Source organism: Amia ocellicauda, chromosome 9, assembly GCF_036373705.1.
Source record: "Amia ocellicauda isolate fAmiCal2 chromosome 9, fAmiCal2.hap1, whole genome shotgun sequence".
NCBI classification, from domain to species: Eukaryota; Metazoa; Chordata; class Actinopteri; order Amiiformes; family Amiidae; genus Amia; species Amia ocellicauda.
The window spans coordinates 26,241,600-26,265,326 of NC_089858.1; positions in this window are offsets into that span (position 1 = coordinate 26,241,600).

The window sequence follows — 23,727 nt, forward strand, 5'->3', positions numbered from 1 at the left end:
ATAGCTCAGCTGGTGGCAGGAGAAAATAACCAGTACCAGGGTGACCATCTGGAAAACACCCAGCGATCTGCGAAGACCAGAGAATGAGCATCAACCTCCCACACTCTTGTACAGGGTCCTGGGTCTGAAGAGATTGCTCCTGATGGAGATGCAGAGCAGATTGAAAGGCTGAATTGTTGGTATGGAGTCAAACACTTTTTGGAGCTGATGGATTATGTGTGCGTGTCACATACACTTTCAGGCCCTCTCTGGACTCTTTTACGTTTCCCCTGCACTAATAAGCTCTTGACGTGTTTGTGCTTTTACTTTGACTCCCGACTAACTGAAGCCTTCAAAATCTTCAGAATAACAGAAAGGAAATGGTATTTCGAGGACACAAAAGCGACCCACTCCCAAAACACATTCTCATAACCCAGCCACTCTCTGTATCCTTGTGTTATTGATCAGCCCTGAGCAAACTGCTGAGTGACTGACCAGCAAGCGGGGGTTTCAGTTGTCTCTCTTAGCTGCCGTCTCCCTAATCCAGCCACACAGACCCTTTCACACCCCCTCCTATGGGAAATTAATTTGTAAGAATAAGAAAAAAGGAATGAAATTAGAAAAAAAGGATTTAAGCTTTTATTTTATTTTAATCCTGTCTTTTGATCTGCTGGGCCGTACAGGTTGGGAATGACCAGTAATGCCGATTTGACTGGGAGTTTGGCAGGGCCTCAATACCCCATCTTGTGACTTTTTCACTCCCTTCCCATACAGAACGAATTTATATTTTAAATATAGGGTAGAAATGTGTGACAGAATTTGCCTTTTTAATGGGATATATGTTTAATGTATTTTAGTCAATAATTCAAATATTTATATCATATATGTATCAAAAATTAACATAACCATATATTTCAAATAAGTATATGGATTACTGACTAAAATATATTTAAAATGTATTCCATATATTTTAAATGTACAAAAGGAAGGCCCAATTCTGGCATGTGAAAAATATAAGGATCACACATTTCTACCATATAAATAAAAGAACTGTATGTTTGTTCAATATGGTTGGGCTGCTACCACTGACGTCAACCTACACCAATTAAACAGAAATCAGAATAAACTGCTTATGAAGAGAAACAATAAGTACAGCAACAATATATACAGGATTTTAGCATTAGAATGTTCTGGAAGAAATTACAGTGTATATTTATGTATGTTGCAAAAATACAAAGGAAAATATATCTTTATCATAATGGCATTTCAGGCTGAAAGTGTGTGAAAGTACCATCAAATATAGAAAATATTGTGAAAGGATTTGTCTATGCATGAATGGCATGTTATGCACATCTCTAGGCTGCGCTATGAATGGTGTGGAAGGTTTTGGTAAGTACAGCACAGGGAAGATTCTCACAGTCTGTTTGGCCAGATGAATGTAAAATAGGAGAGGTTTTCAGAGATTCTGTGCTCACAGCCTGTTTGAGGTAAAAGGTTACCCTACCAGGGTATCCTGAAGTGTGGTTCCTTGCTGTAAAACAACAGGTGCCAAAAAAAGTAAAATGAGAGGTTAAAATGGAGTTTATAAACTGAGATCGGGAGATCGGGACAGAATTCCTTGCTAAAGTTAAACTAACACAGCCAAAATCCCCAGAGCACAGAAATTACGAGTTTCTTCAGCAGCACATGCCTGAAATATAGACAACAGATGTGAATGAAGAAGGGCACCTGGATAAGCTTTCCTTGTACATATTTCATTAACCACTAGAATTTCTTCCACAGCAATCCTGTGATTTCAATAATTCTTTCTGGCGTGTGTGACAGCAGGGTTCAAACATATTGTCTTGTGGGAATCAAAGGTGTTTGGGTGCATTCATTCAGTTCAAATGCAGATTGAAGAGGGTGAAGGTTGCATTCAGGCTGTCACGTACCAACTGGACAGAGACACAAATATAGGCAGACAACTGACAATGATATATGGAGTTGGAAACGGAGGAATCTGTAGGCTTCAATTACTTCATTGATCTTATTATTTACTCTGTTGTAAATACCTGAAACTGCCTAGTCAACTCATATTTCCATTTCCAATGAAAAACATGATTTAATTGATTGGAGCCCATTTTGCACTGGAGCAAAATACTTAAGTTGTCATTTGAGCATTGACGCACAAATCCATTTTGAATTACATGGGATAAACTCTTTCCAAAATGTAAATGGAATTAAATCTTCTGCACTGACCATCAAGGTGAAAGTAAATTTATGACATAACAGAAGCAGTGCAAATAATGCTAATAAAAAATGCACTGTATCGTTTCATTTTTGGGGACTAAGATATTATTCACGATCATGATATTCTGCAAGTCAATGGAAACAGTCTTCAACTATTATTGGATTTTGTAAGGTGACTCTTTGCTCTCAATCGATGAGATCAATTAACAGAGCAAAACAATGATAAGAAAATCTCAGAGGATGCTCTCAGAGTGGCTCTTTGTTAGTGCTCAGGGAGAAACAAAATCAAAGAGGACAAAACCTTTGCCGGAACAAAAACTTTTCCATTTGCCTTTTGTTCCTTAGCTTTGAAGACGGCTGCCCTGTCTTCACTGAATCAATGCTACAGACAAAGTCAAGAAAAAGGACAAGTACGATACAAAGAACAAAGCTTTATCATAAACCTGATGTTCTCTTTAGTCATAACTATTTAAAGTAAGGAGGAGAGTTTGTTAGTTTTGGTTAATGGTGTAGGCTAACAACCTCATTAGTGTATACGCTAACGAGCAGCAGAGATGTAAACTACCCAAAACAAGCTAATTTCCCTCATTTCAATGTAAATATTTTTTACCAAACCCAACAGTGAACACAACGTTCCCCTCCATGCTTAAATGAAAACACAAGTTGTTTAGTTTTCTCTATTGAAAAAAACTGTCAGTTCTAAGAAAAACTGCATACTTTCCATTGTAAATCATAAATGGAAAATTATTTGATCTCACATGAAAATAAATTTGAATTGACCTGAAGGAGTGGATTCATCCCATTTGTGTTTTCTGCTTAATTCTTTACTAGCAGCAAATGTCATGAATACAGGGATTTACACTTTGGATGTTTTCCAAGACATTGTTTCTCTTTTCTCATTTTGCATAAGACATTTGTGTGTCTTGGTTACGACTACAAAACAGTAAACAGGTTAAAGTCACCATTTCTTTACATACTTGTATCTAATTTGGATTCCAAAAACGTGTCAAACCTTACTTCATTTACAAGCACAACACAGACACTAGAAGCTGATAAACCCACACAGCTAATTGATTTAGTGATCTTAATTAATACGAGAACACTTAGCAATTGTCCCGGATATGAGTTTTTGGATATAATGAAGTTGGTGACTAATTAAAATTTTGCAAATAGTTTCCACCATTAGATTCTCTTTAACATTACTGCTGGTAAAGAATCCACAGGGCAAGATATAGCAAATACTTGTATTTAGTAGTAACAGAGAGCAACAGGTAAGAGAAATTCAAGGTGTGGTCCTGGGACTGTGAAGGATACAGGCCCCAAGTTGGAAATGAAGCAGCCATTTGTAGGTTCAAACCCCAAGACAGAACCAAGAACTCATATGATATGAAATCAGTCCTAGTAATCAATATTCATTTTGTGACAAGCAAGCAGGTCTAAGAGATTATACTGCTTAACAGACCATGACAGTAAACCTCTGACCTTTCACCCATTTGATGACTATTTCTGTGTATTGCCATCCTGTAATACCTTACATTGCATCCATTTGACAACTGCTGAACATGCTTTTTTGAATAATAAAGGAAATAAACAACATCCTTTTTTGTTTCACCGCCCACCTTATATTCATCTCTGCAGAAAGGAGTTGCCATGAGAAAATTTGTTATGGATTTTCAGAGGCTTTTGATTGATGGCATTTACGGAAACAAAGACCACGAGTGAGAATGGCTGCAGTCACCGCATGGCAAGAACTTCTTTTACACAGCACGCGAGGTCTGGAAGCAATGACCCAACTTGGCCTCCGCCTGCCAAGTTTTGCTTTTAATTTAACAATTTGATAACTGAGTTTGTCCTGTGCGGTGGAGGCTTTTTGCATGCGATAGCCCACGCTGATTAAATTTCAGCTTTTTAAAGGACTTTATACACAGTGTGTGTGAGAGAGAGAGAGCAAGAGAGAGAGAGAGAGAGAGAGAGATCCTGCTTTTAGGTATTTTAGGATTATAAAAATGTAAATGTGGGGAAAAAAGTTTATGACTCATCACTCAAAATTTTTATAAATGTAATATACAGTACAGTTTGGCACACCCGAGCTAGTCCTTTTGCCAAGACAGAGACATATTTTGTTCAAACAAAAAATAAAAGCAATGAAAACACAAATACATTTCAATATTGCCTTGGGCTGTAGTGAACCGGGTGATCCAAGTCACTCAGCCTGGGAGGAGAAAGATTTGGCTTGAGCTGGGATAGCTGGCGTGTTAGTAAGCGGTGTGATTATTTTTGTGGTGGTTTGTTTTGTTTTGTAACATTTGCAAAAAAGAAACTACATCAACATGATTGATAATTACAGTTAAATGTCAAGCAATTATTAAGCCTCTTTCTTTTCTTTTCTTTTTTTAACACTTGTATATTTTTATTACCTCGGTCATATACCTAACTACCTAAGATTTGAAATGTGAAAACTAAATCATAGGGTGTTCCTAAGCTGTGGCTCCAATATGCTTTGGTGTACCAGATAGAAAAAACATATCAAAATTACTGTAGAAATAGAAAAAATTGTAAATTGATATACCGAATTAACTGGGTTCATAGAGCATTAAACAGAGTTAAACAGTGGCACAATTACAGGCACACTGCGATATCTTTTATAGCTGGTAGAAGGATTACTATTACAGTCATTAACAAATCTAGTCAGCAGAATTTAACCAATGCAAATAGACTAAAGCAGTGAGGTTACATTGGGAAAATAATCTTCTATCTGTCTTAAGAAGCTGTGAAATCACAACACCACATAATAATGAACAGCTACCACCATAGCAAAAACTGATGCATTTTAACTCTTGGCAATCTTGCTGTCATTCGGTGCTCAGAACAACAGTACACATTTATTTTGGCACGTGCAGATATACTTCCCTTAAGGCATTATCTGTGAACAGCTTTTAAAAGAGCAAGTTACAGGCCTCTAAACCACACTGCATTGTATGTCCTTATCTATTACTATGCTTGCTTAATCAAACCATTTATCTTTCCAACAAGTTGTTCTGTTTCATAGTGAAAGGTTGAATTTCGTTTCACCATGTTTTCAAGACGCCTGGTCTTATGCTTTGTGCTTTGGTAGTGTGCTCTTATCATTAATCTGTAAAACTCTCTGAAGTAGCATATAGTGAAAGGGCCTGCATAAAAAAACAAATACTTATTTATTAAGCGATCAAAGTAAGTAAATCCAGGATTCAAAGCCATAATCCCAAAACAGGAGAGGGCTGAAATCTGTAACTTTATAGACAGACGGGAAACACTTACATTGCTCAACGGGATTGCATTAAAACCAGGACGCTGAGTTCACAGTAGTGGTTCTGTATATACAGTCATGAAACATCATGAGAAGGCAGATTTCCATTCCTCAATAGTATCCGTTTTTTCTCATTAAAACCCTTTTAATCTTCAGCAGTCTGTGGAAATGTTCCTGAGTTTGTAAATCAGGGCAGGCTCAGCCCAACCCAGGCCTGGATCGCAGTGCTCAGACCTGCCTGGCCTAATCCCACCCAAGGGCATGGCAAGAGACTCCCTCCCACACTGACAGACAACGCTGGATCTGGTGATAGTGACCACTTCCCATCCTCTCTGAAACTCTCTCTCTATGACTGTGTTCACATGCCGGTGAATAAGTCATGACAGCAGAGGTTGTTTCATGACTTATTTATGGTGGTTATGGCTGGTTACAGTTTCAAATTCAGTTTTACATGGTGTGCGTGAATATAAATTAAACACATCTCAACACAAAAAATAGTTTATTTCCACTGATCTGGGTGGGATGCTTGTTCTAATAAGCCTAGGCTCTTGCATGTTGACTGAAATTGCTGAGAACATGTTTGATTAAGCGGTTGTTTTCGTCAACTGGATCGTGTTCCACAGTCTCAGGCCTGAGTGGAGAACAAGATGTTTTTAAATAGTTGCATATGACTAAAGAAATGAAGGCAACGTCTATGAATTAGACTCATTCTTTCACTCAAAGCAGACCACTGCTGTTATTGCTAAAGCTCTTTGGTTGCTAAACCCTCCCCCTTTTCCATTGGAATAGTCCCAGTGCAACAGAGAGAAGCTAAACAGAGTTCATATCAGGTGAAAGAGTGGGCCCTAACTGTAGACCAGTTACAGTGAGGGAAAAAAATATTTGATCCCCTGCTGATTTTGTACGATTGCCCACTGACAAAGAAATGACCAGTCTATAATTTTAATGGTAGGTGTATTTTAACAGTGAGAGACAGAATAACAACACAAAAATCCAGAAAAACGCATTTCAAAAAAGTTATAAATTGATTTGCATGTTAATGAAGGAAATAAGTATTTGATCCCCTATCAATCAGCAAGATTTCTGGCTCCCAGGTGTCTTTTATACAGGTAAAGGTAAAGGGAGTGCTCCTAATCTCAGCTCTTTACCTGTATAAAAGACACCTGTCCACAGAAGCAATCAATCAATCAGATTCCAAACTCTCCACCATGGCCAAGACCAAAGAGCTGTCCAAGGATGTCAGGGACAAGATTGTAGACCTACACAAGGCTGGAATGGGCTACAAGACCATCGCCAAGCAGCTTGGTGAGAAGGTGACAACAGTTGGTGCGATTATTCGCAAATGGAAGAAACGCAAAATAACTGTCAGTCTCCCTCGGTCTGGGGCTCCATGCAAGATCTCACCTCGTGAAGTTTCAATGATCATGAGAACGGTGAGGAATCAGCCCAGAACTACACGGGAGGATCTTGTTAATGATCTCAAGGCAGCTGGGACCATAGTCACCAAGAAAACAATTGGTAACACACTACGCCGTGAAGGACTGAAATCCTGCAGCGCCCGCAAGGTCCCCCTGCTCAAGAAAGCACATGTACAGGCCCGTCTGAAGTTTGCCAACATCTGAATGATTCAGAGGAGTGGCTCAAGAAGAAGCACATTAAGGTCCTGGAGTGGTCTAGCCAGTCTCCAGACCTTAATCCCATAGAAAATCTGTGGAGGGAGCTGAAGGTTCGAGTTGCCAAACGTCAGCCTCGAAACCTTAATGACTTGGAGAGGATCTGCAAAGAGCACTGGGACAAAATCCCTCCTGAGATGTGTGCAAACCTGGTGGCCAACTACAAGAAACGTCTGACCTCTGTGATTGCCAACAAGGGTTTTGCCACCAAGTACTAAGTCGAAGGGGTCAAATACTTATTTCCCTCATTAACATGCAAATCAATTTATAACTTTTTTGAAATGCGTTTTTATGGATTTTTTTGTTGTTATTCTGTCTCTCACTGTTAAAATACACCTACCATTACAATTATAGACTGATCATTTCTTTGTCAGTGGGCAAACGTACAAAATCAGCAGGGGATCAAATACTTTTTTCCCCTCACTGTACAGTGTAAGCAACAGTTTACAAAATACTAGACAAATGTATCAGACTCCATCTCTCAAGTGCAGGGGAACATTATACAACCACCAGCTACTAGGTCAACTCACAAGCTTGCATTAATGAAGAGTTAGCATGTGAATCTGCTGAAGTGTCAAGCAACTTATTCATATGCCTAAAGGTGTTCAACCGGGATCAGGAGGGAGGAGAAGAACAACAACAACAACAAGTTTATTTTAAACAGTCTCCCTTCTTCAGCTGTCAGAATAATTTCTGAAGGATGGTCTTTGGTTTGGCTGTTTGTGAAGGTTAGGGCCTCTGCCAGGTGCACTGAGCGTGCTAACATTTCCCTTCGCTCTCTTTTGAACAGCCTAGGCTTCCTGCCTTTTCACATCCTCAGTCCAGAGCACAGGCACCGAGCCCACCAGAATGGCTCTCAGCTCATCAGTCACACAACAGGACTGCTCCCAGAACAAGCAACAAAGAGCGAGGGAATCCCTCCAGAGCAGGCTTGCATGCACAGCACAGGTGGCTGGAACTATTTTAATAGCAAAAACACACCAGAGTCTTCTTTAACGGAAACATATCAGTGATGGGAGTAGTGTTTATAGCAGGGGGAACGCAGCACACCCCTGACAGCTGACAGCATTCTCTGTGTCCATGTTTCTGCCTCAACCCAACTTAAAAACCACCCACTTCAACTACAGACTACAATCCTTTGATGAGTTAGTGCTTCAAGAAAGCTTGGTGAGAAATAAAGGGAGGTATTTTATTGATGCACAGGAGTGATGCTTCACTGACGGTCCTCACAAGTCTGTATACAATTCATTCAGTTCTCCTTTACAGCCACCCCAGCCAACAAACCATCAAATCCTTTCAGAAGCTTCTCCCATATAGAAGAAGTAATTTCAAACACAATAAATTCCAGAGCTCTTAAACTTATTGCATTTAAACTTATTGCATTAAAACCTTTGCGGTTTCCTTTAGGCAGAGAACACTAGGGATATGTACCCAGGCTTCCTCTACAAATCTCATTCCTTCTCAGTACAGATTTCTGCCGTGCTCGCTAACTATTAAGTCTAGTGTTTAAGTTTCACCCTCTATGTCCTCAGTTTGCATGACAGGGCTGGTCGCCAGAGTTGTGCCTGAGATGAGTTCACTCTCTTGTAAAAGACTGGATTTCGTCCACCCAGCGACGTCACCCCTCTGAACCTCCCAGCAGCAACTGCAGCAATTGCCTGTCTCCCCAGAAGGAAGGGTGAGGCCCGGCAATTGCAAAACAAAACAAGACCTTGCAGTGATGCTGCAAAAAGTAAAGTAAATACAACATGGCACTGCTGCAAGTTGTTTGTTTTTTGTCACGAACACTGCTAGCACTATTAACAAATGTTATTATTTTTAAATAAACACTAGAGTACATAAGAAGCATATGGCCAGAGGAGGAAACACAATCTCTAGGGATGGAATCAAGGAGACCGCAGAATATGTATTGGTTTTAGTCTTTCACGATCAGGCGTTCCACACTGCAAATACCTAGCATCAGCTGTTACACGTTACTGCCCAAAGCATGATTTAGAAGGTTTGGATTTCAGTATGGAAGTGAGCTATTCAGGTCACAGAAGTCAAGTATAGACAAAGTGATCACCCAAGTTTGTATTTTTCCTTCAAGTGCTCATTGATTAAGTGAGGGGGAGAACCAACAAAAATTTAAACAAAGGATGACATAGCACTAGTATAATATACACTTATAGAGAATAAAGTATATATAACCTAGATCAGGTATGCAACACAGGTTCACATTTTTTTATTTATGTTTTGATGTTCTCAGAATCACAGGGACAGTGTACACCACCTTTATGGCAATTATCCCTGAAATGTAAGTGTCAGGGGAAGCAAATGAATATGATGCTCTTCAGCTGGTGTAACTCTCAAATGTGACTTCACGTTGCTTCCTGTGTTTGTTGAAGGTGTGTAATTGGCTTATCAGTTTTCCCTACACATCCCCTGCCAACCTGTTTCAAGAAATCTACTCACAAGCTATAATGGAACATGGAAAATCTGAAATCCACACAACTGTAACAGCATATGCAACCGGTACGCACTGCAATGTTAAAAATGCACATACAGCTTACTCCAAAAAATAATTATGTAATATTGTATTTTTTCTACTGAGGTTCAAAACTAACAGATACATATTTTTAATGCATCATTAACATGGGAAAACAATCGTTAAGTGCTCTGTAGGTGAACCTTATCTGGGCTTCTGGGAATGTGGTTCCAGGGCATTACACTGAAGATTAATGATTAATTATGGCACGCACAGCTCAAGGTTAATTAATTAAAGGCCCCACCTGAGATTGGCCACTGGCCAGGGTTCTTGGGTTATTTTAAAACCACATGGTTATTTAGAGGCAGAAGGCTGGTGGTTATTTTGGGAAGGAATGTGGAAATACTGATGTTTTCCCTTAACTCTTTTTCATCCTCCAGCCATTCTTCTAATCTTTTTCGGTCGTGTGTTTTTGTTTCTAGCATTACCGCAACATATTGCCCCATTTGTGTCTTACAATTCATGTAGCACTACAGAAAATAATGTGTATACAAAACATGGGTCTCAGTAAGAGGACAGCTTTAATGAATCATCATACCAGACTCATTGAAAACCATGCAAGCTCACAGGCACCTATGTGGGGTTTTAAGGGTGTTAGTGAGGCCCACATTATGCACTTCAGTAAAAAGAACTGACTGCCATTCTGTGCGCTACAGGTTGTGATACAATAAAGTAAATTCAGTTTAAACATTTTAAACTTGGGACTGTTCTGTGAATATGAACATTAACACCAGTCTTGTAGTTAACCAAACCACTTTCCCTTATAATACTTATAATCTCTATAATACTTGTAAGCTTTGAATGACACACCGTGCGTCACAGCGGATTTCTGTGTTTGTATGTCAAAGGTGGACTCATGTACAAACTGTCTGCCACACCTACTGCACATTGTGAAAGTGTAATCACAGGTCATCTCTCACAACTCTGGTGCTCCATTTACTCCGAACGATATCGGGCAGAGATTCGTCAAGTAGCAGACAGCTTTAAAAAACCCTCTGTAACTGTCATGGCTGTCATGTTTAGTCTTAGTCACAGTACATCACTGAGGAGGCTGCCATAAAAGAAAATAAATATTTAGCCTCCTGAAACTAATTGCAATGGTACAAAACACTGCTTATGGGAGGGAAAAAAAGATAACCCATTGTTTTTTTATTTCTGCTGTGGCTGAGAGAAGTCTGTGATTGTACACTGTGAGCCTGTTCCTTCTTGTACCTTGAGTGAAGTCCCTTTTATGTTATTTATTTAAAATACTGATCTGCTCAAACTCTATTTTCTTTTTGTTTGGCATCAAGGCTTTTAAAGCAGTTTGCCACTCTGCAGCTGTTATTCCAGTCATTTCCAACCTTCTCTTCCCTGAGATGAAAAATATATGGAACCAGTATTAGGAGATGATTAAGAAATGATTATTGTTACTGGAATGCGCAGTGCGAAATCACTGCCAGACAAGTGACGTCTATGAAGCTTTTAATGTGTATGCCACAGGCTCCAGGCTGGCAGAGTTCAAACACACGAGCGCTGCATTATTTCCACCAGCTGTTATTCAGCTCCATGTTCCTCCATACGCCAGCTTGTCACTGTGGATTACATCACATAATGGTGCTTCATTTCCTAGGACACTGAGGTCTAAACTCAAAAATGCTATTTTTGTTTTCTGTATATATATATATATATATATATATATATATATATATATATTTTTTTTTTTGCAATTATAAATCAGCTGGGCTCACTGCGACTAGCCCAGTAATAACACACGTGAGATGGAGACAAAAACATGGGTTCTCTGAAACCTGGACTCCAGTCATCCACAGCACCAACAGCTGAAATAAACCCTTATAAGCAGATAGTGGTTCAACATGCCTTAATTGTGCATTACTACAGCGGACCATGGAAATACCATGATAAATCAGTGTTGGAGTTTAGTCCACCCTATCCAAGTCCGAGTCAATACCAAGACCAGCACTGTTCAAGACCGAGTCCAAAGGGGTCTGAGTCGGAGTCAAGACTGAGACAAGCAAAAATATCACATTTTAGAAAAGTAGAAGTAGTAGTTTCAACAACTGGACTTACGCTGTTTATGAGTTTTCATACTTGATCTTATTGATAGCCTATTGTAATCCCTTAAAATACTGTATGTATATGTTGTAACAACTGTAACAACAAAACAATGGTCATTCAAGAATTACTGTACTGCTTGAACCGATCTTAAACCAATCTATATTTTCAAAAATATACGTAAAAAACATTTAGTTTCATTATACTGCAGTTTGTGATAAAACAAAACACCATTCTGTTTGCTCAGATCTTGATTTGAGCTTTGGATTAAATTAAAGGGGAGATACAAACAGCCTGGGTTTACCATGAGCTTTTAAAATGCTCGTAATGCAGTACGAAGTACAAACAGTTCCTGGCCAGCTGGGCAATGCGTGGTGGCTGAGATGTCTGTGATTATTGGAGTCATACTTTAATGCGTCTTGACTGAAGCCCTTCGTAGGTTTCAGAGTACAGAGGGAGGCAGTAATTAGTGTGGATGGACCCCCCCGGGTCTTGATTGAGCGGTCAGTAAAGTTAACTACTGCCACTCCAGCATCTGGCAACACAGGACCGGGCTGGGATGTGTTGTGACAACTGTAAGCATCACCAGACATAATTGGCTCCAAGGCACTGATCCAGCACTGAGAGACAACAGGGTGAGACACAGTAGAGCTTTGCCTTTTATTTCCTGGATTGAGGACACCCTCATAACTAAAACCCTGTGATCCTTTCAACAAAACCTGCTTCCTAATACATCTCAGTCAAATATATATATATATACACTCACCTAAAGGATTATTAGGAACACCTGTTCAATTTCTCATTAATGCAATTATCTAACCAACCAATCACATGGCAGTTGCTTCAATGCATTTAGGGGTGTGGTCCTGGTCAAGACAATCTCCTGAACTCCAAACTGAATGTCTGAATGGGAAAGAAAGGTGATTTAAGCAATTTTGAGCGTGGCATGGTTGTTGGTGCCAGACGGGCCGGTCTGAGTATTTCACAATCTGCTCAGTTACTGGGATTTTCACGCACAACCATTTCTAGGGTTTACAAAGAATGGTGTGAAAAGGGAAAAACATCCAGTATGCGGCAGTCCTGTGGGGCGAAAATGCCTTGTTGATGCTAGAGGTCAGAGGAGAATGGGCCGACTGATTCAAGCTGATAGAAGAGCAACTTTGACTGAAATAACCACTCGTTACAACCGAGGTATGCAGCAAAGCATTTGTGAAGCCACAACACGTACAACCTTGAGGCGGATGGGCTACAACAGCAGAAGACCCCACCGGGTACCACTCATCTCCACTACAAATAGGAAAAAGAGGCTACAATTTGCACAAGCTCACCAAAATTGGACAGTTGAAGACTGGAAAAATGTTGCCTGGTCTGATGAGTCTCGATTTCTCTTGAGACATTCAGATGGTAGAGTCAGAATTTGGCGTAAACAGAATGAGAACATGGATCCATCATGCCTTGTTACCACTGTGCAGGCTGGTGGTGGTGGTGTAATGGTGTGGGGGATGTTTTCTTGGCACACTTTAGGCCCCTTAGTGCCAATTGGGCATCGTTTAAATGCCACGGCCTACCTGAGCATTGTTTCTGACCATGTCCATCCCTTTATGACCACCATGTACCCATCCTCTGATGGCTACTTCCAGCAGGATAATGCACCATGTCACAAAGGTCCAATCATTTCAAATTGGTTTCTTGAACATGACAATGAGTTCACTGTACTAAACTGGCCCCCACAGTCACCAGATCTCAACCCAATAGAGCATCTTTGGGATGTGGTGGAACGGGAGCTTCGTGCCCTGGATGTGCATCCCACAAATCTCCATCAACTGCAAGATGCTATCCTATCAATATGGGCCAACATTTCTAAAGAATGCTTTCAGCACCTTGTTGAATCAATGACATGTAGAATTAAGGCAGTTCTGAAGGTGAAAGGGGGTCAAACACAGTATTAGTATGGTGTTCCTAATAATCCTTTAGGTGAGTGTATATATATATAATTACGTCAAGGCGTACTTCCGCGCTTCAGCAGGTAACTTGCAAACAGTAGCAGGTGCTCAATCACAATAAGACAATGAATCCAAGAAGACTGCTAACCACTGATGACTTCACTCAAATGGACTTGTCAGGAAAAGCATAGGTGAGAGCATACTGGATAATTTCACAGGTATATTTTTAATTTTTAATTAATACATTCCATACAAGAATAGCTTATGTTTCAACATTAGCATCATCTTCTTCAGAGAAATCTATATATATATATTTACATTTCACTTTTCAGTTTTAAGTGAAGGACTAATGGCAATGAAAGTAAAAACAGGGTTACTTTTATATATCAAATTGAATTCCATGGGCAATGGTAATACATTTCATATAGACAATGTAGAGATCCTCTACCTATGTGCCCTTAAAGTAAAGGAATAAAACCTGTTTACTACCGAACGCATGCCAATGGTTTTAAGATTCCATTTGTGCATGAATTTTGGATCAGAATTTAGTTTCATTATAATTATGTAACTAACTAGTTTAATTGATTTGTTCAACAGCCTTGAGGAATGATGAAACAAAAAAGTTTGGGTGAATATATGCTTTTACATTCCTCCTACGCTTTCCCATCTCAGATTTGTTTTCTCTTTTGACAAGGCAGAACTTGCTTTGCTGAGTGGGGTTATTTCAATCTGGGGAAAAGGTAGAGAATTCATCTGACAGAGACCGGTTTGACTGTGGAACTTGAAGTGATTCCACGATAGGTGTAACCCACTAACAGAAAAAGGGCTGGGATTTGTTTTTGGTGTTGTTTTTCCTTCACTTTCTTCCACTTTTGCAACAGCAAAGTAGATATTAACAAACCAGAGCTAACACACATGCTTCATCATTTCGAGTTATGATTGTAATGACTGCACAGGAAAGTGGACGTGTACACTTATTGCAGTTTTACAAGATTCTAGAATTTCTAGATGGATCTTGTGAAGCCACAGGGAAATTTTCTGCTGTAAGGAGGTCCAAACTGTTGGTGTATTGACAGCTGGAAGCTGAACTAATTACATTTTTGATGCAATAATGTTGGATGGCCCAAGATTTGCCTCTGTGTGACAAACACATATGTGTATTCCTGTGATCTAGCACACATGGATCACGAAAGGCATCGAGAGAAATCTGAGATGGCAGAATCATAAGGATTGCTCCCTGCAGCCAGAGCGGTCATGACACTGGCATGAAAGTGTCCGATCTTCCAGTCCTGTGTTGCGATGTACACATTTCAAGAGCCATGTCTTGTAACTGGAAAAATAAATTTGAGTAATCCCAAAAGAAAGACAGCTGGATGAATGAACTTAAACAAAATCTGGTCTGACAGAAACTGAAGAATATGCTAGTGTATCACAGACTATTGTGTACATTGTTTACAGTAATGTCACTGCCCTAGACTTTTGGGGGTTTGAAATGAGTTTTTCAGCAGGTACACTTCTCGAGCACAACATGTTTTAATAAAAAAAAAAAAAAAAAGACAGTAGGCTGTAAAAACACATTGCTTAATTTATTGGCATTTACACACCTAACAAGCTACCGCATGCATAGATCATATGCAGAAAAGTTAAGTTTGGATCATTGACTCTCTTGGTACCTAAAAACAACATGCAGGCTATCAAATTCCTCTCCAACGCTGATATTTATTATTAAAAGCCATTGAAGGCTGTAAATGGTTGATTGTTGTCTCTCTTTTAACAGCTGAGGAGGAAACAGGTGCTGTCTGGGACTCTGCACGGTATGAGTCACTGTGGTTGAGGTCGATGGTGTGACTGATGCACCAAGATAGGTGTTCGATGCGCCAGGCACTTCTTGTTTGTTTGTGCTGCTGGAGAGAAGTGTTGGCAGGGATTCCAAATCAGACTATCAAACGGGAAGAGCGTTGAATAAAACCTAGACACACTTCCATTTTAGATTTTAAAGGTTTTATTCGATGCTCTCCTCCTCTTTAATAGTCTGATTTTTGTATACAGAGAGATCTCATATCCACACTGGTATGTTTCTAAATGTTGACCCAGTGGCCGCCCCCAAACAGTAGCCTGTATTCTGCAAGATTGTCGTTATCTTCATAAAGGCTCTCGTTTAGGAGATGTTGCCGTTCCCACCAATTTATTGGAACCCTATCACCTATGAGTGATCTATAGTTACCCATACATTGAGAAAATCCTTCTTTGGGAACAGTCTGGAGGCCACAGGTTCAAATACAGGTTAAATACCTGAGAGACTGGGGCTGGAAGACCTAAATGCTGCAGCAGAATCAGATTAACAAATTCCAAAACAACCAAATCTCTCTACTAAATGAGCAGCCTTATATCTTAAAGGGCTGTCGTACAGAAAGTTAAATGATTACACCCCCAGCACATCAACAGACAGAAAGAGCAGGCATACACCTAATGCACTGAATATGGTACAATATGAATTACAAGACAAGAAAGACTCCGGTTTAAGGTGGAAGGGGTTAACAGCATGTTACACCAATAAAGGCAGACAATTCAGAAGTTAACATTTCAAAATCATCAGCACAGTTTCCATGTGTATCTGTGCTAAGGACACCTTGCAGAGAAGCCAGTTTAATATGTGCTAATCATTGCATTACCTTCCTCTGGGCTGGGTGGCTGCCCAGTGCTACAGATACAATCTCCTCTCAGCTTGACCTCAGAACTGCCTTGTCATGCAAGAAGCCCCCTCGGAGCTCCAGAGCCCTAGCGTGACTGCTTATCAGACTGTATACAAAGCCTTCCTGACAGACACCATAGCAACTCCCTCATTACTTTACATTTTCTCTTTCTTTCTTTCTTTCCTGGATACACATACACACTCTCATGAATAGCTGCTATTACTTAAAGGTGCACTGCTCAACTCGTTACAACAAAGGTAGCCATGTGTCTAGGCTAAGAAATGTTTGAGGCGCTTCAGCAATGAAGGGGAGGTTTTGCACAAAAGACGAAAGGGCTTTGGCTGGTGTCAAGTGAGTCCTCTCACTTTCAAGTGTTTTTCCTTTTTGATAACGCCCCTCAAAGCATGCAGTACGAGAGGATTGAGTCACTTGCCTCTCAGTAAGGCCTGGATCTGCGAGAATGATTGCAGTTATAGAGTCCCATTCTGCACAGAATACAATCCTTTTATCCAAGCACTCCCTGGATAACTAGTGTTCAGGTTCCTGTCAAGACTTTGAAAGGACATATTCTGCTGTCGTGCAAGTATAGCGAAGTCTCCATCTGGCACAAGACGTGAGAAATGGCTTTTCTTCAGAAATAAAGTTTTCTCACCAGTTGAGGATGCAGTTGATTTATACCATCTGCTTTTCGCTGGTATTTAGTACTTCAACAATGTTTATTTCACTGGCCTCTCCACTCTCACTCTTCATTTAAAGAGCAAAGAAAAGAGAGAACAGAGTAGTCTCCATAAAATAACAGGAAACAGTTTGATGTTTTATATAAGTGACAAGATCACTGTAACTGGATGAGGAAGGTAGTCTATTCTCTGAGATTCAGCCTTGACAGCTATAGCTTTGCAGGCTAATGAACAAACTTTCCGTGCATTCTACAAGTGTGTAAAACCACAACAAAACATATTTTGAAAGGATTGCTCACCAACACAAAGGACAAAAACAACCTGGGGTACTCTGACAGCCATAGCGTGGCAAGTATTTAAACTGCAGGTGCATAACGGCACTGTTTCTTGTACCGATACACCAGAGGAAGACAGAAGGCTTTAGAATAGTAAGGGTGTGGTTGATAAGCCATAATGGACGGGGGGATTATATTTTTCTGACTCCTCTTTTCTTATTTAACTGCAAATCTATTGTAGCAGCTTGACATGCCTTGACTGAGATTTGATGGCAAAGGCTGTTCAAGTCAATGCACACACATGTCAAGTAGACAGGCCAGCACACACCAGAGTGAAGACCAGACTGCAGAAACCCCAGGTAACCTGCACTTGCTGGGACCAGGACAGGGGCAAAGGTGGTGGTCAAGAGATGCAGCAGTGCTTGTAAAAATGAAAAGAAAGAGATCTGTCTTGACTTAAAAAGGGGGCAGGTCTGCCTCCATCAGGATATCTGGCACTGACACAACTATGCTATTACACAGTTCAGGGAGATTTCAGAAATTTTAAAGCAACAGGGAAACTCTGTACCTTGAGTAAAGCTGTATTGCAATGCATTAAATGATATGTATTAAAATGAGCAACACAAGACAAACCCCAGCGAGGAACTCTCCCACAGTCTGCTGGGTAACATTTCAACTCACTCTCAATTACTTATATGCACCTTTATTGCTTGGTTACAGTTTGCTGGCATAGACTGTTGTAATTGGTTTTCCACTTTTAAACAGCTGGATATTTCATGTTGTAAGGAATCTGATATTAACTTTATAGAAGTTGTAAAACAACAAAAAGAGTCTAATTAAACAAAGTTTTTTTTTTTTCCTTCATTTATTTCACTAATTGTTTCAGTTTAGTAACAGGAACTCGGCAGACATAAAACCCAGCAGACACACTCCAGCACAGAGCCGAAGACTCCCCAACGTCAGCACAGCTTTCACAGGTTGTGATTTAATACAGAACCACAGGGCCAGTACTCTTAAATAGCACATAAATCAGTTCAGTCATGACAATTTAGGGGGGGGGGGGGTGTTGTATTAAAAAACACATTACAATATTTTGTCTTTAAATCTTCACATAACATGCAGCTACTAGTTGTTTCAAAATCACATCAGTGTTTAAGTGACAGCCTGAAACTGACGCGTCAACCTCGCTCTGCTTCAGAACTCCAACAAAGTAAGACGGATGCAGTCGACTGAAAATGAAAAGTATGTCTGCAGCTCTTGCTTTTGTCTGTGTCCTCAGATGAACTCTCCCCGGAGATCCAGGATATCTTGGATTTGAAATGTTCGACTTAACTTCCTCCTGCTTTAAGGAACACAGATTCTATACGGGAATGACAGAATCAGCCTATTAGTGCAGGACAGCTGCCCCAAAACAGAGGGCATCTCATATGAGACTGATCCATGGAGGAGCTCTGTTATAGGCTGTATGTTGGGCTGGCTGGTTCTGAAGGTGAGGTAATGTTGGGATCTCTAATGTTGCTTAACGGCTCTAGATTGAGAGTTCATCCCTAAAAGATAACGTCAAAAATACCACTATGTAAAAGCAAAAAAATATATATATCAGTATGAGTCAAAATGCTTGTTAATGAAATGCTCCAGTGCTCAGCCAATAATTACATCTAGCAGTAACCACTATGCTGAGAGATAACAAATCTTACCGTTTATTCCTACTAAGACAACCTGCCTGGAAATGTCTCCAGTATCGATGTAGCAGAGAAATTCAAAAAAAGCAGTATAAAAGGGACCTATAATGCCAGCTGCTACAGATAGAGAGTCAGATAGTTACTTTGGGGCTGTAGTAGGGCAGTAAACTGATCTATAAAAACAACAACAAAATAATCTCAGTTTTTCTACTCGGATGACTTAAACAACACTTTCACTTCTCACAGCCTCTTGAATGGTTAACAAAGCATTCACTTCCTATTTCTTATCACCCTGTTGGGATTGTTATCTCCCTGATGTAAATGATATCTGCCCACAAAAAACCCCTGCACAGAAAACCAAGGTGGAGAATTGTACAGCCCTCTGCATGTCTCTGCTGGAACCTGTCTGCTGGAGAAGCGATTTGTTTGAAACAAAAACAGTTTTGGGTCTTAATTAACCACAAGATTTATAGCACTCAAAAGCTGGCTTTAAGTCTCTCAAAGCATACCACCCAAGCACAGTACATAAAGTCATATACAAAATTAGCCTAAACCATTGAAAATAATGCCAGAAAAGGAGTTACATATACACTCACCTAAAGGATTATTAGGAACACCTGTTCAATTTCTCATTAATGCAATTATCTAACCAACCAATCACATGGCAGTTGCTTCAATGCATTTAGGGGTGTGGTCCTGGTCAAGACAATCTCCTGAACTCCAAACTGAATGTCTGAATGGGAAAGAAAGGTGATTTAAGCAATTTTGAGCATGGCATGGTTGTTGGTGCCAGACGGGCCGGTCTGAGTATTTCACAATCTGCTCAGTTACTGGGATTTTCACGCACAACCATTTCTAGGGTTTACAAAGAATGGTGTGAAAAGGGAAAAACATCCAGTATGCGGCAGTCCTGTGGGGCGAAAATACCTTGTTGATGCTAGAGGTCAGAGGAGAATGGGCCGACTGATTCAAGCTGATAGAAGAGCAACTTTGACTGAAATAACCACTTGTTACAACCGAGGTATGCAGCAAAGCATTTGTGAAGCCACAACACGTACAACCTTGAGGCGGATGGGCTACAACAGCAGAAGACCCCACCGGGTACCACTCATCTCCACTACAAATAGGAAAAAGAGGCTACAATTTGCACAAGCTCACCAAAATTGGACAGTTGAAGACTGGAAAAATGTTGCCTGGTCTGATGAGTCTCGATTTCTCTTGAGACATTCAGATGGTAGAGTCAGAATTTGGCGTAAACAGAATGAGAACATGGATCCATCATGCCTTGTTACCACTGTGCAGGCTGGTGGTGGTGGTGTAATGGTGTGGGGGATGTTTTCTTGGCACACTTTAGGCCCCTTAGTGCCAATTGGGCATCGTTTAAATGCCACGGCCTACCTGAGCATTGTTTCTGACCATGTCCATCCCTTTATGACCACCATGTACCCATCCTCTGATGGCTACTTCCAGCAGGATAATGCACCATGTCACAAAGTTCGAATCATTTCAAATTGGTTTCTTGAACATGACAATGAGTTCACTGTACTAAACTGGCCCCCACAGTCACCAGATCTCAAACCAATAGAGCATCTTTGGGATGTGGTGGAACAGGAGCTTCGTGCCCTGGATGTGCATCCCACAAATCTCCATCAACTGCAAGATGCTATCCTATCAATATGGGCCAACATTTCTAAAGAATGCTTTCAGCACCTTGTTGAATCAATGCCACGTAGAATTAAGGCAGTTCTGAAGGCGAAAGGGGGTCAAACACAGTATTAGTATGGTGTTCCTAATAATCCTTTAGGTGAGTGTATACTACAGTTCAAAAGTTTGGGGTCACTTAGAAATGTCCTTGTTTTCCATGAAAACATACATGAAATGTATGAGTTTGAATAGGAAATATAGCAAAATCAATAAGAAACATAGTGATTGACAAGATTAGAAATAATGATTTTTAATTAAATAATTGTGTCCTTCAAACTTTCCTTTCGTCAAAGAATCCTCCATTTGCAGAAATTACAGCCTTGCAGACTTTTGGTATTCTAGCTGTCAATTTGTTGAGGATATCTGAAGAGATTTCACCCCATGCTTCCTGAAGCACCTCCCACAAGTTGGATTGACTGGATGGGCACTTCATATAGTCAAGCTGCTCCCACAACAGCTCAATAGGGTTGAGATCAGATGACTGTGCTCTATGCTTTGGGTCATTGTCCTGTTGTAGGAGGAAATTGGCTCCAATCAAGCGCCATCCACAGGGTATGGCATGGCATTGCAAAATGGAGTGATAGCCTTCCATCTTCAAGATCCCTTTTACCCTGTACAAATCTCCCACTTTACGACCACCAGAGCACCCCCAGACCATCACATTGCCTCCACCATGCTTGACAGATGGTGTCAAGCACTCTTCCAGCATCTTTTCATTTGGTCTGCGTCTCACGAACGTTCTTCTTTGTGATCTGAACACCTCAAACTTAGATTCGTCTGTCCATAACACTTTTTTCCAATCATCCTCTGTCCAGTGTCTGTGTTCTTTTGCCCATCTTAATCTTTTCTTTTTATTGGCCAGTCTGAGATATGGCTTTTTCTTTGCAACTCTGCCTAGAAGAAGAATAGACTGACGAGTTTCAGAAGAAAGTTCTTTGTTTCTGGCCATTTTGAGCCTGTAATCAAACCCATATTTGCGGATGCTACAGATACTCAACTAGTCCAAAGAAGGCCAATTTTATTGCTTCTTTAATCAGCACAACAGTTTTCAGCTGTGCTAACATAATTGCAAAAGGGTTTTCTAATGAACAATTAGCCTTTTAAAATGATTAACTTGGATTAGCAAACACAACATGCCATTGGATCACAGGACTGATGGTTGCTGATAATGGGCCTCTGTACGCCTATGTAGATATTCCATTACAGATCAGCAGTTTCCAGTTACAATAGTCATTTACAACATTAACACTTTCTACACTGTATTTCTTATCAATTTGATGTAATTTTAATGGACACAAAATGCGCTTTTCTTTTTCAAAAACAAGGACATTTCTAAGTGACCCCAAACTTTTGAATGGTAGTGTAGATAGACTTATAGATAGAAAAAGTTGTCTGTTTAAAGTCAGCATTAAGTGTAGTTTTGGATTCATTTGTATACCTTTTAGAGCATGGGAACATTTCCAGCAGTTAAAATAATCCTCAGGACAAAAACATCTACTAAAATACATAACATCACTAGATTTGATATCAACAACTGTATTCATGATATTGACATATGAAAATGTGAAACAAATGTCCATATAAGAAAATGTCTCCATTCTGAAGATGTGGGATATCTGGTGCAAAGTACTGTAAAATAATGTATTGCTTAATTACAATGACATAAAATACGTCTGCTTAAAAACAAATGGGGGGCACTATCCTAAATTGAGTTATACAGTAAAACATTTCACAATTTCAGCCTTGACTGCCACCCCAACACAAAAAAAAAAAAAAAACTCATTAAGAGTCTTTATGACGTGCAAATAGAGAGCCAAGAAACAATTTTAGTTTGAGGTGAATATATATATTTTCTGTGGCGTCTTTAAAGTTAATATTCAAAGAAAGAGCTGCCATAATCTTTAAATTTTTTTGGTTTAACTACTCATGGAGGTTTTGGGAGGGTCCAGAGGTTTTTGCAGAAGGCTCTCAGCAATGTGTCTCGGGTTTGAGAATCTAGAGAGATATACATAGAGACTGCTACCGACAGCTCGACAGCTAGGCACCCACGCAAAACTGAACAAAGGACTGACGGGTACATTTAAAAGGAAATCCTGATATTGTGTTATTTACTGGTTCTATAAACAGGGCTATCTATGTGGCTGGGTAATCTGATTTAGGGTTTGTGTTACAGTGTGAAAGGGTCTTTAATACCTGCTTTTGATGCACCCAGTCGAACATCACTGAAATTCCTCAGGGCGATCTAGAATAGACTTGAATAGGAACAGCCAAAGGATACTTAGCTCTCACCCTAATCATGACCATGACCTAATGAACTGCCTGCAAACAGTGTGAAGGAAAACCCCAGAGGGTCCCCTCCAAGAGCTTGTCCGGACACTGGAGCTTGTTATGACATTACGCTGAAGGAGCCGCCACCTCTCATCTTCTCAACTGCCAGATGTGCTTCTGCAGCCCAATAAACCACCAAGGTCTGAGCAGAGCAGCAGAGCTCAGCAGACACAGAGTCCAACTGCTAAATGTCATGCTGCACCCTCTCAGCAATCAAAATATATTTAAACGATCAACACATCTTTTAGTCACCTTCCAAAGCTCGACAGGGGTTGGCCATGCTCAAACTTGCACTTCTCACGGCAGCCTCCCTGGGTCTCACAGTCACACAGCACTGGATATATGGGCGAGGGATTTGAAAATACAATTATTCAAAAGCCCATCATTCAGCCCTTCAAGGAGAAAATAGACTGGGAAAATCCAAGGGACAGGCAAACAAATCTGAAGGGATAAGTACACTTCTACCTGGAAATGAACTGATGAACCCATGAAATGAACACCCAATGATAACGGAGACAATGACCCTTCAGTCTTTTTTTCCTTGAGCAGCAAGGTTGTTCATTTAATCATCGAGGCTAGGAAAATATTTGATGGATTTGCAGCCTGTTCAAATACAGCCAGATGCAAAACAGACTGGTGACATAAGAGGACTGTGGCTGCATTCGTTACAAGGACA